At 47.0% G+C, this 15121-nt stretch overlaps 1 pseudogene; it reads right to left on the bottom strand.

Moving 5' to 3' along the window:
- Nucleotides 1–10510: 10510 nt before the first annotated feature.
- On the bottom strand, nucleotides 10511–15078 carry LOC119435067 (uncharacterized; annotated as a pseudogene).
- Between the last annotated feature and the right edge of the window lie 43 nt (nucleotides 15079–15121).

Raw genomic sequence — 15121 nt, 5'->3', positions numbered from 1 at the left:
CCACATCTACTACACAATGGATGTTCACCGCCAGTCAACAAAAAGCTATGTGTTCCATAAGTGTGCCCTATTCTCAGACGACAGAATAGGACATCACTTCGTCTTGAGTTGGTCAGTGATGGCCAATACCCCAAATGTGGCTTAACCACGTGGAGCTTATTAAGAATTTCAGCGTCCCATTGATGTTGCCAGTACGTTCTCAGTTTTTTCCGCAAAATGGCTTTAGGTCAACAAATGGAACACCCATGGATATGTCGCAAGATTTTGTATCTAAGGAAGTTGCCATTCGGTCTGCTAGCACGTTACCTTCAATACCTCTGTGTCCAGGCACCCAGCATAGCGTTACATGTTGGCCAGAGGCATAAATCACATAGGAGAGAGAAAAGTTCTGCAATTACTGGATTTTTGTGTTTGCAGCATGATGTCAATGTTTTAACGACGCTTAATGAGTCTGTGTATATGACCGCCTTATGTAGCTTTGACTGCTTGATGTGTTTCGCAGCGGACCATAGTGCATACGCCTCTGCTGTAAAGATGCTTGTGTGAGGGTGGAGAACATCGGACTCCGAATAGTTTGGGCCGACGACTGCATATGATACGCCGGCATGTGATTCAGATGCATCTGTAATATTCTGGGCACGAGTACTTAAATTGTAACTCTAGGAAATGCATACGAATGTGGGCCTCTGGAGCGTGCTTCGTTACCTCCACAAATGACGTGTCGCAGTCAATGGTGCGCCACAACCACGGCGGTAACGGCTTAGCAGGAGCCATTAGGCAATTTTCAAAAAGCGGGACGTCCATTTCTTCACTCAGCCTCCTCACACGGAGCGAGAATGGCTCTCTCGCTGCAGCTTGTTATGAAAAAGTGTTGCAGAGGTCATATCGTTGATGATAGAATAACAAGGATGGTCTTTATCAGTATGTACTTTTAGAAAGTAATTAAAATTAGAATATGACCGTTGTAGATCAAGGGACCATTCGTTCGACTCGACATAGAGGCTTTGGACAGGGCTTGTCCTGAAGGCACCGGTGGCAAGGCGGATACCAAGATGATGCACAGGGTCGAGCATCTTGAGTGCACTGGGGGCAGCAGAATGATACACTACAGCGCCGTAGTCTAAACTCGATCGTACAAGGCTCCTGTAGAGGTTCGTGAGGCATTTCCTGTCGCTACCCCATGTTGTGTGTGACAGTATTTTCAGGATGTTCATTGTTTTCAGGCACTTAGTTTTGATATACTTGATGTGAGGAATGAATGTCAGTTTCGAGTCGAGTATAACGCCTAAGAATTTATGTTAGGTGTTGATTGGTATGTGTTGTCCGTGGAGCATAATATCAGGATCTTGTATTAAGCCTCTCTTTCTAGAGAAAAGTACACAGGAGCTTTTGAGGGGGTTTAGCTTAAAACCATTTTCATTTGCCCATTTTGAAACTTTGTTCAGTCCGAGCTGAACCTGACGCTCGCATATTGCAAGGTTACAAGACTTAAATCCTATCTGCACATCATCGACATATACTGAGTAAAACATAGAGGATGGTATGGCTTTGTGAAGGGAATTCATTTTCACAATGAAGAGGGTGCAACTAAGCACGCCCCCTTGTGGCACACCAGTCTCTTGAATGAAGCTTCTGGACAGGGCATTGCCCACTCTAACGCGGAATGTGCGGTTAGTCAAGTAACTTTCTATCATGTTTAACATGTTGCCGCGTACACCCATTGCAGATAGGTCTCGAAGGATTCCGAATCGCCATGTTGTGTCATAGGCTTTCTCCAAGTCCAGAAATACAGATAAAAATAATTGTTTGTGTATATAAGCGTCTCTAATGTTTCCCTCAATGCGAACGAGGTGGTCTATTGTTGACCTACCTTCCCTGAAACCACATTGGAAGGGGTCAAGTAGATGGTTGCTTTCCAGATAATAGATTAGACGCCGGTTCACCATTTTTTCATATAACTTGCACATACAGCTTGTAAGTGCTATTGGCCTATAGCTGCTGGCTAATGCAGGGTCTTTGCCTTGTTTATAAATTGGGATGATAATGGCTTGTTTCCATGAGGATGGAATATGTCCGGATGACCACATGGTATTGTAAAGACACAGAAGCGTGTTTAATGTTTCTGAGTGCAGGTTCTTGATCATTTCGTATATTATGCGGTCACCACCTGGTGCTGAGTTGCTGCAAGAACTGTGAGAAGCCTTGAGTTCTGCGAGACTAAATGGACGGTTGTAGGTCACTTCTGTTGTGCCCTTTCGTTTGAGGCGCTCCCGCTCTGCGTGTTTCTTGAACTTTAGGAAAGTTGGCTCATAGTGGGATGTACTGGAAATGCTTTCAAAATGCTCGCCCAGGAAATCAGCCTGATCTTTCATACTGTCACCTGAGTGTTTACTAAGGGAAGTGGTTGTGTTTCCCGGCCTTTTAATTTGTTCACTCTGTTCCACACCTTACTCTCATCCTTGTAAGAATTGATGCTACTTATGTACCTTTCCCAACTAGCCCGCTTAGCACGTCGGCGTATTCTCCTGCACTGTGATTTTGCCTGTTTGAAATTAGTGAGATTCTCCGCAGTTGGAGAGTCGCGGAGCAGGCCCCAAGCTTTATTTTGTTTTTTCCGTGCCTCTTTACATTCCTCATTCCACCAAGGTATGCGACGCTTATTAGCAAGTCCGTTAGTTTGTTTTACGCATTTTTCAGCGGCGTCTATGATAAAACCTGTCAAATATTCCACAGCTTCATCTATATTAAAGGAAACCAAATCATCCCACTTCAAGTACGTAATCTTTTCAAACAGTTCCCAGTTCGACGAGTCGGTTTTCCATCGGGGAACCTGTGGAGGGCAGCCAGCTTGTTTTGTTAGATTTAAAACAATAGGGAAGTGGTCACTTCCATAAGGGTTTTTTATGATCTTCCAGTCAAGGTATGGCATCAGAGTTGGAGAAGCTATGGTTAAATCTATTGAAGAGAATGTCTTATGTGTGGCGCTGTAGAAGGTGGGTTCTTTTTTATTCAGCAGAACCGCACCAGAACACAAAAGGAAGTCTTCTACAGTACGCCCTCTTGCGTCGCAGCGCAAGTCGCCCCACATCGTGTTATGGGCGTTCATATCTCCTGTTAAAATGAATGGTTCAGGGAGCTGATTGACAAGTTTTCAAGTTCTCTAAGTTGCAAACGATGTTCAGGTGGTACGTACAATGAACAGACTGTCACCAACCTGTCAAAGAGTATTGCCGTAACTGCTACTGCCTCTAGATTTGTTTTAAGATGGAGGTGTTGGCAAGCAACTGACCTCTGTGCTATAATGGCCACGCCGCCAGACGCGGTGTGACCATCATCGCGATCTTTGCGGAATAATGTATAGTGTGTTAGGAAATTTGTATTTGATGTTTTTAGGTGTGTTTCCTGAACACAGAACAGCCTAGGATTAATTTCTTGTATTATTTCCTTGATGTCATCTAAGTTGTTTAGAATGCCACGGGCATTCCAATGAATAATTTGTACCGCCATCTTATTGAAGAGAGGAGGAGTGTTCTGTGTTCAGGTGTGTAGTGTCTTAGGTAACTGGACCGTCGTCCGGCCCTGTTATGGGTTTTTTGTTTGTTTTGGCGCGCTCGAGAGAGCCACGCCGGATCTTCGGCACCAAAGGTACCGGTGTTGTTTCCATCGCCTCCTGGGAGGCACTGGATGCCCGCACGTGCGGGCTGCTTGTTCGTTTTTCAGACCTCGCCTGATGAGGCTTGGTCTTGAGACCCGAGGTACCTGGGGTAGCGGGTCTCTGTGGCTGGGTTGGTGGAGCAGGTTGGACTGCTGCCACCACCGGGGCGGGGGGCGCCACAACCGACCGCTCGCTGTGCGGGGGCCGGACAAGTGGCGGAGGCCGGTGCGACGCTGCCCCCTGACGCGTCGCATCAGCATAGGTTGTGCTGTGGAAAGGTGAGCACCTTTTACGTGCTTCCTTGAAAGAGATATTCTCACGTACTTTTAGAGTGATAATTTCCTTTTCTTTTTTCCAGTTGGGACAAGATCGGGAGTAAGCTGGATGCTCACCATCACAGTTTACACAGTGCGGTGTCGCTTCACAGTTGTCTGAGGAATGGCCTTGGGTTCCACATTTCGCACATGTGAGTCGACCACGGCAGCTCTGCGAGCCGTGGCCAAATCGTTGACATTGGAAACATCGTCTTGGATTAGGTACGTATGGTCTGACAGCTATCTTTGTGTATCCGGTTTCTATGGTTTGTGGCAGATCGCAAGTGGCAAAGGTCAAAATCAGGTGTTTTGTAGGAATTTCTTTGTTGTCTCGTCTGATAATGATGCGCTGTACGTTGGTTACATTTTGTTCTTTCCAGCCTTCCAATAGTTCGGTTTCGGACAAGTCGATAAGATCTGCATCAGACACTACTCCTCGTGCTGTATTCATAGACCGATGAGGTGAAACGGTAACAGGAATGTCTCCAAATGCCACAAGCTTGTTTATTTTACTGTGTTGCTCTTTATCACGGATCTCAAGGAGGAGGTCCCCGCTCGCCATTTTGGTGACCTTATAGCCAGGGCCAAGTGCTTCAGTCAGGCCTTTTGCAACTAGGAAAGGGGATAGGGTTCTAGCTGGTTTTTCTGTTTTTTCACTATGTACAACTTGGACACGTGGAAAAATTTCTTTAGGTTTGAAAAGGCTTAATATTTCATCGGTGCGTCCCCTCTTGTGAGGGTGACGATCAAGTAGACGGGGAAATGCAGGTGTTCCCATGTTAATATCGTTTATTTCGGCGGCAATGGCGGCCACCCACCACGGAGCCCAACTAGGGGACGCTGCAGCACTTAACGTGTAAGGCTGCAGACGCCAGCCGTGCATTGCTGCTATAACCCAATATAAGATACCCAAGAGAGGGCACATACACAAGGTTAACCCAAGCCGCCTGTGAAAATTAGGAAGTGACGGAAGAGCAGAGATGATAGGAGAGTAAAAGAAAGGAGATAGGAAAGCAAAAGGTTGGAGAGGGGGACAGGAAAAGGCGACCACCGGTTTCCCCGGGTGGGTCAGTCCGGGGGTGCCGTCTACGTGAAGCAGAGGCCAAAGAGGTGTGTTGCCTTCGCCGAGGGGCCGTAAAGGTCCAAACACTCGGCATCGGCTCAACCCCAGGATCCCCTTTTCCCCGGACACGGCTAAGCCGCGTAGGCTACACGCGGGAGGGTCCAACCCTCATGTGCTCGGGTACGTGGTGTCGCAACGCACCAAACGCCTGCTTACGCAGACGCCCCTGCGGGGCTCCACAGCTGCTGACTGAACGTGGTCGCTCATTTCTGTCCAAAGTCGTCGACGACATTCTTCGTTCGTGTTCGATCCGTCACAAGCTAACCATTGCCTACCATCCGCCAACCAATGGGCCTACCGAGCGCCTCAACCTGACGCTTACCACAATGCTTTCCATGTAAGTTTCCTCAGACAACTGTGATTGGGACAGCACCTTGCCTTATGTGACATTTGCCTACAACTCGTCACGCCATGACACCGCTGGCTTTTCCCCCTTTTATCTCTTGCTTGGCCGCCATCCACATAGCCCTTCGAGACTATTTTACTATCACCTGTGCACCGTGTTACCACACTACGCCCGCGATGCAGCTTCTCGGGCTGCAACGGCTCGCCAGATTGCAAGGGATCGTCTTTATGCCTCCCATCTGCCCAGAAGGCCCGCTACGATAGCCATCACCGAGTCGTTCATTACTCTCCGGGCTCTTTGGTCCTCCTATGGGCGCCTGGCCGCCACATAGGCTTGTCCTCAAAGCTTCTTTCCCGTTACTCCGGCCCTTACAAGGTCCTACGCCAGATCACTGATGTCACGTACAAAATCACTCTATTGGACAGTCGATCCTCTGCCGCGTCCGCCACTGATATCGTGTACGTCTCCGACTTTAGCCTTATGTTGCCGGACACGATCCTACTGCTCCTTAAGCGCCCAGACGGCGCTTTCGACGGCGGGGGTTCTATGTTACGCCCTGTTCCCGCGCACTGAAGCACGCATCCTGCCGAGCATGGAAGAATGCGCCAGAAAGACGGTGAAGAGGACGATCAGAGCAGCGCTCGTGTTCTTGTTCTGCCATATCGCGTGCAGCTGTCTCTCTGTGTAGATATCTTGCAAATATAATTTAATATCTCTTTTGGCTACTCTCATCCCCGTGGCACTAGGAAGAATTTCGAGATGAAAGTTGGCACCACAGTGACACAGGTTAGCTGCTGAACTTATTCAGGGACCCATTGATAGGAAGTTTTAGAAATGGTGTCCACAAGGGGCTTTGCGCACCTAAATGCCCAAATTTCTCTCTATGCGTTTTCCGGCGTACTCCTTTTGCATTATTTTGTTCTCCCATCAGATAGCGTACCCTACATTTCGGTCCACAACATTTAAAGCTCCCTAATGTCAGCAACAGACGTAGCCCACGAGCTTGTGGCACCAATCCCGGTCGCGGTGGTCGCATTTCGATGAGGGAAAATGCGAAAACGCCCCTATGCCGTGCATTGGTTGTATTTACATTCCCAGATGGTCCAAAATAATGCGGAATCCCCCACTAAGGCGTGGCTCATAATCAACTTGTGATTTTGGGATATAAAACCCCAGAATTTTTTTCCAGGCAACACACCATCATCAACAACATGTGTAGTGTTGTTCCCTTGCAGTTGAAAGGAAGCTGTAGCATTTTTATTGCCCATGTGATAGCGTTTTGTGGATGAACTTAGTCATCCATGTTCATTTGCAGTTTAAATGACGCTGTCAATTGTTTAGTGTCAACATATGGCAATTTTTGTCGAAGTGATATGAGCGACATTGTTGAAAAACAGCATGACATGTCATGGACGCAACGCGAGAAAAGTGCGCACCATGAACACTATCACAAACTGAGAGTAAACACTTTTTTTTATATTCGCTTGCTGTCATGTCTTGCACTAATTTTTTTCAACCACCTCAGCTTTTTGCTTTGTCCAGCCATGTTCTTACGACCATGCAGGGTGACCCTTGCAAAGAAAAGAACTACAGAGTGATGCGTTTTAATCCCTTAGGAGGAGGAGGAGAATAAACTTTATTTAGGGGAATGAAGCAGACTCTAAAATCGTCCGAGGTGGGCGGCGTCCCTAGTCCAGGATGCCGTGGGCCTGAGCCGATATCTTGGCCCTGCTCACCAGGCGATGCTGGTCTTCAGGGCTCGGGCTTGTCAGCTGGGCCTCCCACTGCTCGACGGTTGGTCCGGTGATGGGTGGTGTCGATGGGTTTTGTTGACATTCCCATATCATATGGTAGAGGGTATTGGGCGCAGAGCAGAAGGCGCATTTCTGAGTATAGCTCGTAGGATACATGGCGTGTAGCAGGGTGCCGTGCGGGAATGTGCCGGTCTGTAGTTTGCGGAAGATCACTGCCTCTTCTCTTGTTAGCTTGGGATGCGGGGGTGGGTAGATCCTCCTGCCCAGTCTGTAATGACTCAGGATATCGGAGTATCTTTTCGGGACGCTTTCATGTTGGTCTGCCGGTGCTCGTGAACCCGGTGGGATAGCCCGGAGAATGTGATCTCGGGCAGCAGCGTTAGCCGCTTCATTACCCGCCAGGGACTCGTGTACCGGGGCCCAGACAATGTACAGTTCTTGAAAATTGTCTAGTTTTTCGAGGATGCTCAGGGCTTGTTTCGAAATGCGGCCCTTTTGGTAGTTTCTGCATGCTGTTTGCGAGTCCGTGATGACTGTGATGTGATCTTCCTCTCGCTTACCCGTAGTGGCTGCCAGGGCTATCGCCGTTTCTTCCGCGCAGTCGATGTCTGAAGTGCTTACCGAGGCTGCTGCTACCTCTTGTCCTTGGCCGTTGATCACGCTGATAGCGTGGGCCGCTCTGTTCTTGTACTTTGCCGCGTCGGTGTATCTGACTTCTTCTTGTTTTGATCCTTCGTAGGCCTTACGTAAAGCTTGCACTCTCGCTCGCCTCCTTTCTCTGTTGTATTCTGGGTGCATGTTTCTCGGGATGCTGGCCACCGTGATCTTCTCCCTCAGGGGCAGAGGAACCCGCTGTTTCTGGACTCATATTCGACTGAGTAGCCCAGTCTTATTAGGGTGTCCCTGCCCGTGCTGGTGAGCTTGAGTCGCTCTATCTGGCTCGTCTTGTGGGCCTCTGCTAGTTCCTCCCAAGTATTGTGGATGCCCAGGCTGAGTAGCTTCTCCGTCGACGTTGTCGGTGGAAGCCCCAATGCCAGCTTGTAAGTGTTTCGTATTAGGATGTTCAATTTGTCTCTCTCGCTGTTCTTGAGACCCAGGTACGGGGTGCCGTAAGTGACTCTACTGATTATCAGGGCTTCTATCAATCTGATTGTGTCCTGCTCTTTCAGGCCGTGCTTTTTGTTAGTCACTCTTCGCACCAAGTGCGCGACTTGGGTAACTGTCGCTTGCAGCTTTTTAATGGCGGCGAGACCGGCACCGTCCTTCAGGAAAGTGAGGCCCAGAATACGGAGTACGTCCACCTTGGGTATGTTGACTCCATGTAGGGTCAATGTTGGGCCTGGTGTCTCCTGCGGAGGCCGCCCTCTTGTCCTCCTTTTGAGGATCAGGAGCTCCGACTTTTCCGGCGCGCATGAAAGACCGCAGCGGTGTAGATAATGCTCGGTCCTGTCGATGGCTTCCTGCAGTGCGTCTTGTTGCTCGCCCACCGATCCCGTACACGTCCATATGGTCAGGTCGTCTGCATATATTGCGTGATGGATACCCCTGATGTTCTCCAAGAGGTTCGGCAATCCCCTCATCGCTATATTGAACAGCAACGGGGAGATCACCGACCCCTGGGGGGTTCCTTTGGGCGGTATTTGGAACTTCTCGGTCCTGAGGTTCCCCAGGCCTATGGTCGCCGTTCTACCCGTCAAGAAGTTCCGGACGTAGTTGTATGTCCGCCGTCCGCAGTTGGTCCGCTGTAGGCTGTTTAGCACTGCTTCGTGTGAGACGTTGTCGAAGGCTCCCTTCACGTCGAGTGCCAGGATGGCACTCTTGTGGCGTGTGCTGAGGCCGTCGATGACTTCTTCTTTTAGCTGAAGTAGAATGTCCTGGGTGGAGAGGTTTGGTCGGAAACCGAACATAGTATTCGGCAGGTGCCCCCCTTCTTCCAGGTAGGGCGAGAGTCGATTGTGGACCATGTGCTCGAAGAGTTTTCCCGCGCACGACGTGAGAGATCGGGCGCAGGTTCTGTATCTTGACGGGCTTGCCGGGTTTCGGGATCATCGTTACGTCCGCGTGCTTCCAGGAAGCCGGTATGCTGCCGGTCTGCCAGCTTTCATTGATATAATTTAGTAAACTCTCCGTCGCCCCGTCGTCCAGGTTACGGAGGGTCTTGTTGTTAATTTTATCCCTGCCGGGCGTCGTGTTTCTCGTGAGATTTTTTAAGGCTGCCATGATCTCCGACTTGGTGAAAGGTTGGTCTAAATCCGGATTGGGTTCCCCCTCGTACTCCGGGTGAATGACTGGCCGCGCCTTCCGTTGTTGTTCGTCTCCGAGGTATTTCCCGGTGATGGCTTCGAGCACTTCTTCCTCGGTGCCCTGGAAGTTGTGTATAAGTCTTTGTATGTGTTGCCCCGTGACATTTCTTGATTCCGTCTTCGCCAGAAGGGTCTTTAGAATGGCCCAGGTCTTTCGGTTGCTGAGGGTTCCCTGTAATCGGTCGCACACTTGATTCCAGTTCTGACGTGCGAGTTTTTCAGGATACTCTTCCGCCTGCCGCGAGACTGCGGCAATGCGGATCTTGAGTTTGCGGTTTCTCTTCTGCTTCTTCCATCTCTTCAAAAGTCCACGCCTGGCCTCCCAGAGGTGAAGTAAGTGTGGGTCGACGTCGGGATTGTCCGCAGTGAGTTGGATGGTCTTTGTGTACTTGGTAACCAAGTCCACCACTTTCTTGGTCCACTCCTCGATGTCCTCTAGGCTTCCGGGGTGTTCATATTTCCGGATTCATATTCCCTTAGGAAACAATAATAAATCGTGCTGTATTATTGTTCTGCAGGTAGACCTTGTCATCAGTCCACATCAGCCTTGGTTGTGTGCAAGTCTTGATGGACTCTTCGGAGCCAACAGCAGTGTGATACTGCTGGAAATGAAGTGTCCCTATTGCAGGAGAGACGATTATACCATTGACGCAGAGCTGCAACAGAGTTATGTAAACTATATTGTTTACCAGGATGGTAGCTTGAAGCTTTCCAGGCGAAAATTTTCTACAAGTGGAACCACTTGAAGCGGATTATTGAACCTGCACCACTTGCGAAGTGGGACCACTCGGCAAGTGGGACCTCTTGGCAAGTGGTGCCGGTTGAATAACCCACTTCAAGTGGTCCCACCTGCCAAGCAGGTCCACTTGCCAAGTGGTTCCCTCTAACCACCTGTCTACTTCAGTGAAAATTAATAGCAACAATTTGTGTGTATGACAATTTATTTACAAATTTCCCATTTATAAATAATATGAAAAACAAGAAAAATAATGAAATTAAATGAAAACATTGCTTTCTACAGTTCGCAGTTTTTCCGCCTTGAGTTTTCCTCATTTTTCTTGCTTCTTCTTATGTCTTGGATTTTTTGTGAAAGTATCGTTGACACACTGTCAATGGTTTCTTTTACTGAAACACCTGTCCTGGACCCCCAGTGCCTCACCGTGTCTGCAAAGGAGGCAGAAATTAACAAAACAGAAAGAAGCCATACATAACACAGTACGAAAGGACTATATTCTAACCAATATTCAAGGCAACCTTCTGCGGGCTGAGCCGCTTCCGTACTACAGCGGTGGGGTTGCTGTAATCTTTTGGTGCTAGTTTGCCGCCATAAGTACGTTCAGCCAGCCCTTCACGGCCCCATATGGCTTGGGCCATATCCTTAACAACAAGGAAGCCTTTTTGTTGCCGAGAATCTTCTCTGCCTGTTTTATGCCAATAACTAGCCCATCTTTTACATGATACTGGAAATGAAAACAAAACGATTAGAAAGATATGTAGAGATTGCAGCAATACACTTACCATGCCATCATCGATATCGGTAAAAGGACCATGGGCCTTTGGGTCAGCAGCTGAAGAGAATAAGTAAAGATGACGTTTACATCAAAATAATGGCATTCTTCTTTCTTCTTTCCGAGGTTTTACGTGCCAAAACCAGTTCTGATTATGAGGCACGCCGTAGTGGAGGGCTCCGGATTAATTTTGACCACCTGGGGTTCTTTAACGTGCACTACAACGCAAGCACACGGGCGTTTTTGCATTTCGCCTCCATCGAAATGCGGCCGCCGCGGCCGGTATTTGATCCCGCGATGTCGTGCTCAGCAGCGCAACGCCTTAGCTGACTCAGCCACCGCGGCGGGTCAAAGTAATGGCACTGACACAGTGGAATTCAAAGCATTATGTCTTCTACCCGTGGGCAGTGCCTCTGCAGTAGGCTCTCTGGACGTATTGTCCTGGATTTCAGTGGCTGGGGCCTAGCCAGGGGCATTGGCTTGGGGCCTGTGTGCTGCGTTTCTTCGTCATCACATTCTCTGCGCTCCCGGTCGTCGTCGTAGGAATGTTCATACTCCCATTCAGAAGTAGCACCTACAATAGAGAGGAACATCAAGAACAGAAAACGCCCTCTCTAAATAAAGTTAGGTGCATTGTCATGAGCCAACAAAACTTAATTTCTCGTGATGAGTATGTTATCAGCATGACTGCATGTATTATTTTATCTATCCTGACATGAGCACCTGACTGTTGAAAAGCAAGAGGTACAAGTAAGGAAATCCACTGAGGCCTCGCTCCAGATTAACAGCAATTCTCAACTGAGGATTCAGCATTTTGATAAAGGAAACAGGTTTTGCGACATGGATGTTTCATGCACTGTGTGTCCTTTACCTGTTCGGAACTCGTCTCTGGGGCTGCGGGGCGCTTGACTGCAGCATTTTTAGTACTGAAGAGATATAAAACAACATTTAATAAAAATTTGCCTATTATGATACCATGAATCAATATAGGCATAAGACAGAATAGAGTATTACTGCATCCTACCCTAGCCACATTTTGTGGGAGGTACTGCAGCACCTGCACGTGAGTTGAGAACAAATAGTCCCAAATGCTGCTGAGATTTGTGAGAAAAGTGTGTTTTGGGATATTGGCGTTGATGACCCATGATGGACAAACTGAAGTGCTAACTTCCAAATGTGTTACCTGTCTTATCAGGTTTACTCAGCTGGAAGTCAACACATGTGTTTGCCTAAGATGTCTTTCCTATTTTACTCTCTGAACAAAACCACAACACCGCAGTTCCCAGCTGGTGCTACCTATAAGCTCTGTAGAAGCACACAATACGAGATGCACATATAAAAATGGTACATACTTTCCGAAACCTGATGAATACAATGCCAGCACATGACACAATAAATCCGAGAATTCGTTTCACGGTTTAGTGCGCAAGCAAATGATTTAATTTCTTACCTAAATTTCGTTCGTATGTTTAAAGCGAGTTATGACATTGTAGCTCTGGCTGCAGCACATGTTTCTGGTGCACAGTTCGTAAAAAAAACAAAGAAGCTAAGAGGAGACTCATCTGATTGTGACATATGCCAGTGAACATGAAGTTAGATTCCTTTCATATTCCTTTCACGGATCTTTATACTAAACCGTCGCATATTGACTTGCAGTCTGCCACCAGTAAGTTCGGTAACGACAGCCCTTCCAATATTGTTCACTCCATAAGCGATAGATTTTATTCCCAACGTTTATGGTACTCTGTAGAAAAATGAATTACACAACCCCCCTAAAAATTTTCAGGAATCTATCAAAGCAGCCTTTGAGAAGAGAGACATAAGGACAAAAGCAATGTGACGACTCGCAGTTTAATTACTCGCTGAAAGCTTGCAATCCATTTTTTCTTGCCAAGGTTGAAGACTGGGCGTGTTGGTATAGCATATCCCTAGAGATTGGAATGCGCAACATTTTAGACGAGAGACACAGATAAGGAACACCACGACAGAGCGCTACTCGCAACAATTGATTTATTCCCTAGTTAGCGGAATAAATACTGGAATACTGGAATACATACCGAATATTTTTCTGACATCGTGGCGACGATTTCTCTCTATTCATTCCTTTCCTTTCTTACGTCTTCATAAGGCTCCTGTCCTTGACGCGCCTCCACTCTTATACGCTTCAATTTTCTGTCTCTATTTGTCATAGCTTCTTCTACATCCTCAGCGTGTCTTTGTTGACGTCTGTGCACAAAAAGAGCGAGTAAGGAGTACAAATGTACTGAAAACAAGTGAGAAGTGTATATTTTAATGCTACTTACATGAGAAATTCGAGAGGCCTTATTTTTGTTTAGGGCGCTTGAAACATGCTCTTTAACAATGCCATCATAAGCAGCACTTTTAGATGCTGCCTGGCACTGCTTAGATTTCTTGTTTGCCTGCAGAGAGATGTGAAATCCAATGAACAGTGTTCGACTGAAATCTGTCAAAAGTATAGCACAAGTGTTGTACCTGTTTTGCAGTGGTTGCTGTCTGCTGTCAGCTGCAGGTTGGTATCTTCAATTTCAATATCTAAAGGGTTCCTTACCGTCCGTGGTACCCGCTTACTCCCTCTTTTCTCAAAAAGTTCTTTCTTAGAGTCGGCAATGTGCAATAATGTAGTCAAAATGCGCCAACATTAGATTGGAAGAGCTGCTCTCCAACATGCACAGAGAACATATAATACAATATGTTTGGCTGTTTTGCAGAATATAAGCGTGCATTAAATTGGTAGTTTATAAAATAGAGCGAAAAACGCGTGTTCATGCAAAAAGACGGTATATATGCCTGAGGAAGTGTCTACATTTTGAATGTGGATGTTTTGAGATACAATGTCCGAACTTTCCCAACAAAAGTTCTGCTAGTTATTTCGTCGCTCCGGCACTGTTGTTTTCAATAAATTTTGGGCAATTGCACTGGAGAAGAGACAACTTCCATATTAATCCTACAAGCATAGCAATAACGATAGCGTTGTTGTAGATCATTCGGCTATAAACACGTGGAGGCAAGTCTCTCCGATCGCTGACGCGGTACGTCGAGGCTGTAACACGTGCCCGATCAATACAGCGACACATATACAGGGTGTTTCAGCGAACACTTTCAAAAAGTCTTAAAGGTTACCTGTGGCAGATAGCACAATTATAGTACATGATCTGGTCTATTCGAAGAGGTGGACATTTCTTGCACAAGAAATTGAAATGCACAATAGAATAATTAACAAAAATTCACTAATTAAGTTTTTAACTAATTACCTGATGGCCCATATTGCAATTTACAAAATGTAGCCGTGGTGTTCGCAAGGAGGATCCACTTGGAATGTATTCTCAGGATGACGCCAGTTTCGAGATATTAATTCTCGAACTTTGCGGACAAATGCATTGGCGTTCCAGTTAATTTTGTGCTTCAATGCATAAAGCGACGTTTTGTTAAGAAACTAACTGAAACGCCAATGCATTTCTCCGCAAAGTTCGGGAATTAATGTCTCGAAACTGGTGTCATCCCGAGAATTCTTTCTAAGTGGTATGATACGCCTTGCAAACTCCACGGCTACAATTTGTAAAGTGCAATATGGGCCATTAGATAATTAGTTATAAACTTAATAGTGAATTTATGTTAATTGGTCGATTATGCATTGCAATTTTGTGTGCAAGTTATGTCCGCCTCTTAGAGAGACCAGCTCATTAACTAGAATTGGGCTATCTGCCCCGGGTAGCCTTTAAAAAATTTTGAAAGTGTTCGCTGAAACACCCTGTATATAGCTAGGCTTCGTCATTCCATTTGATATGATGGGCGAGCACCAACTCTGGTACATGTACATATATGGTGTTAACATGCAATAAATTGCTAGCTTCATTTGCTTACCTGCCAGCAGCAGAACTTGACAGGGGTACGGTCCCTTGTTTTCCGGATCTTTTTCGTCAATCCAGTGAGTAGTGTACACTTTGCTTTTAATGAAGTCTTTCTTGTTTGCTGGCTGGAAGTCCTTTATGTTGTCCACATAGACCGCATAGTCCTTCGCGTCAAAACTATTCAGAAAACGCACAAGCGCGAACATCGTCTTAAAAATCACGTGCGGCTGTCACTCGCCACCACTCGCA

This window comes from Dermacentor silvarum, unplaced genomic scaffold, assembly GCF_013339745.2.
Source record: "Dermacentor silvarum isolate Dsil-2018 unplaced genomic scaffold, BIME_Dsil_1.4 Seq420, whole genome shotgun sequence".
NCBI classification, from domain to species: Eukaryota; Metazoa; Arthropoda; class Arachnida; order Ixodida; family Ixodidae; genus Dermacentor; species Dermacentor silvarum.
Note: the sequence above shows the minus strand (reverse complement) of the source record. Positions and strands in the feature narration are given on the sequence as shown.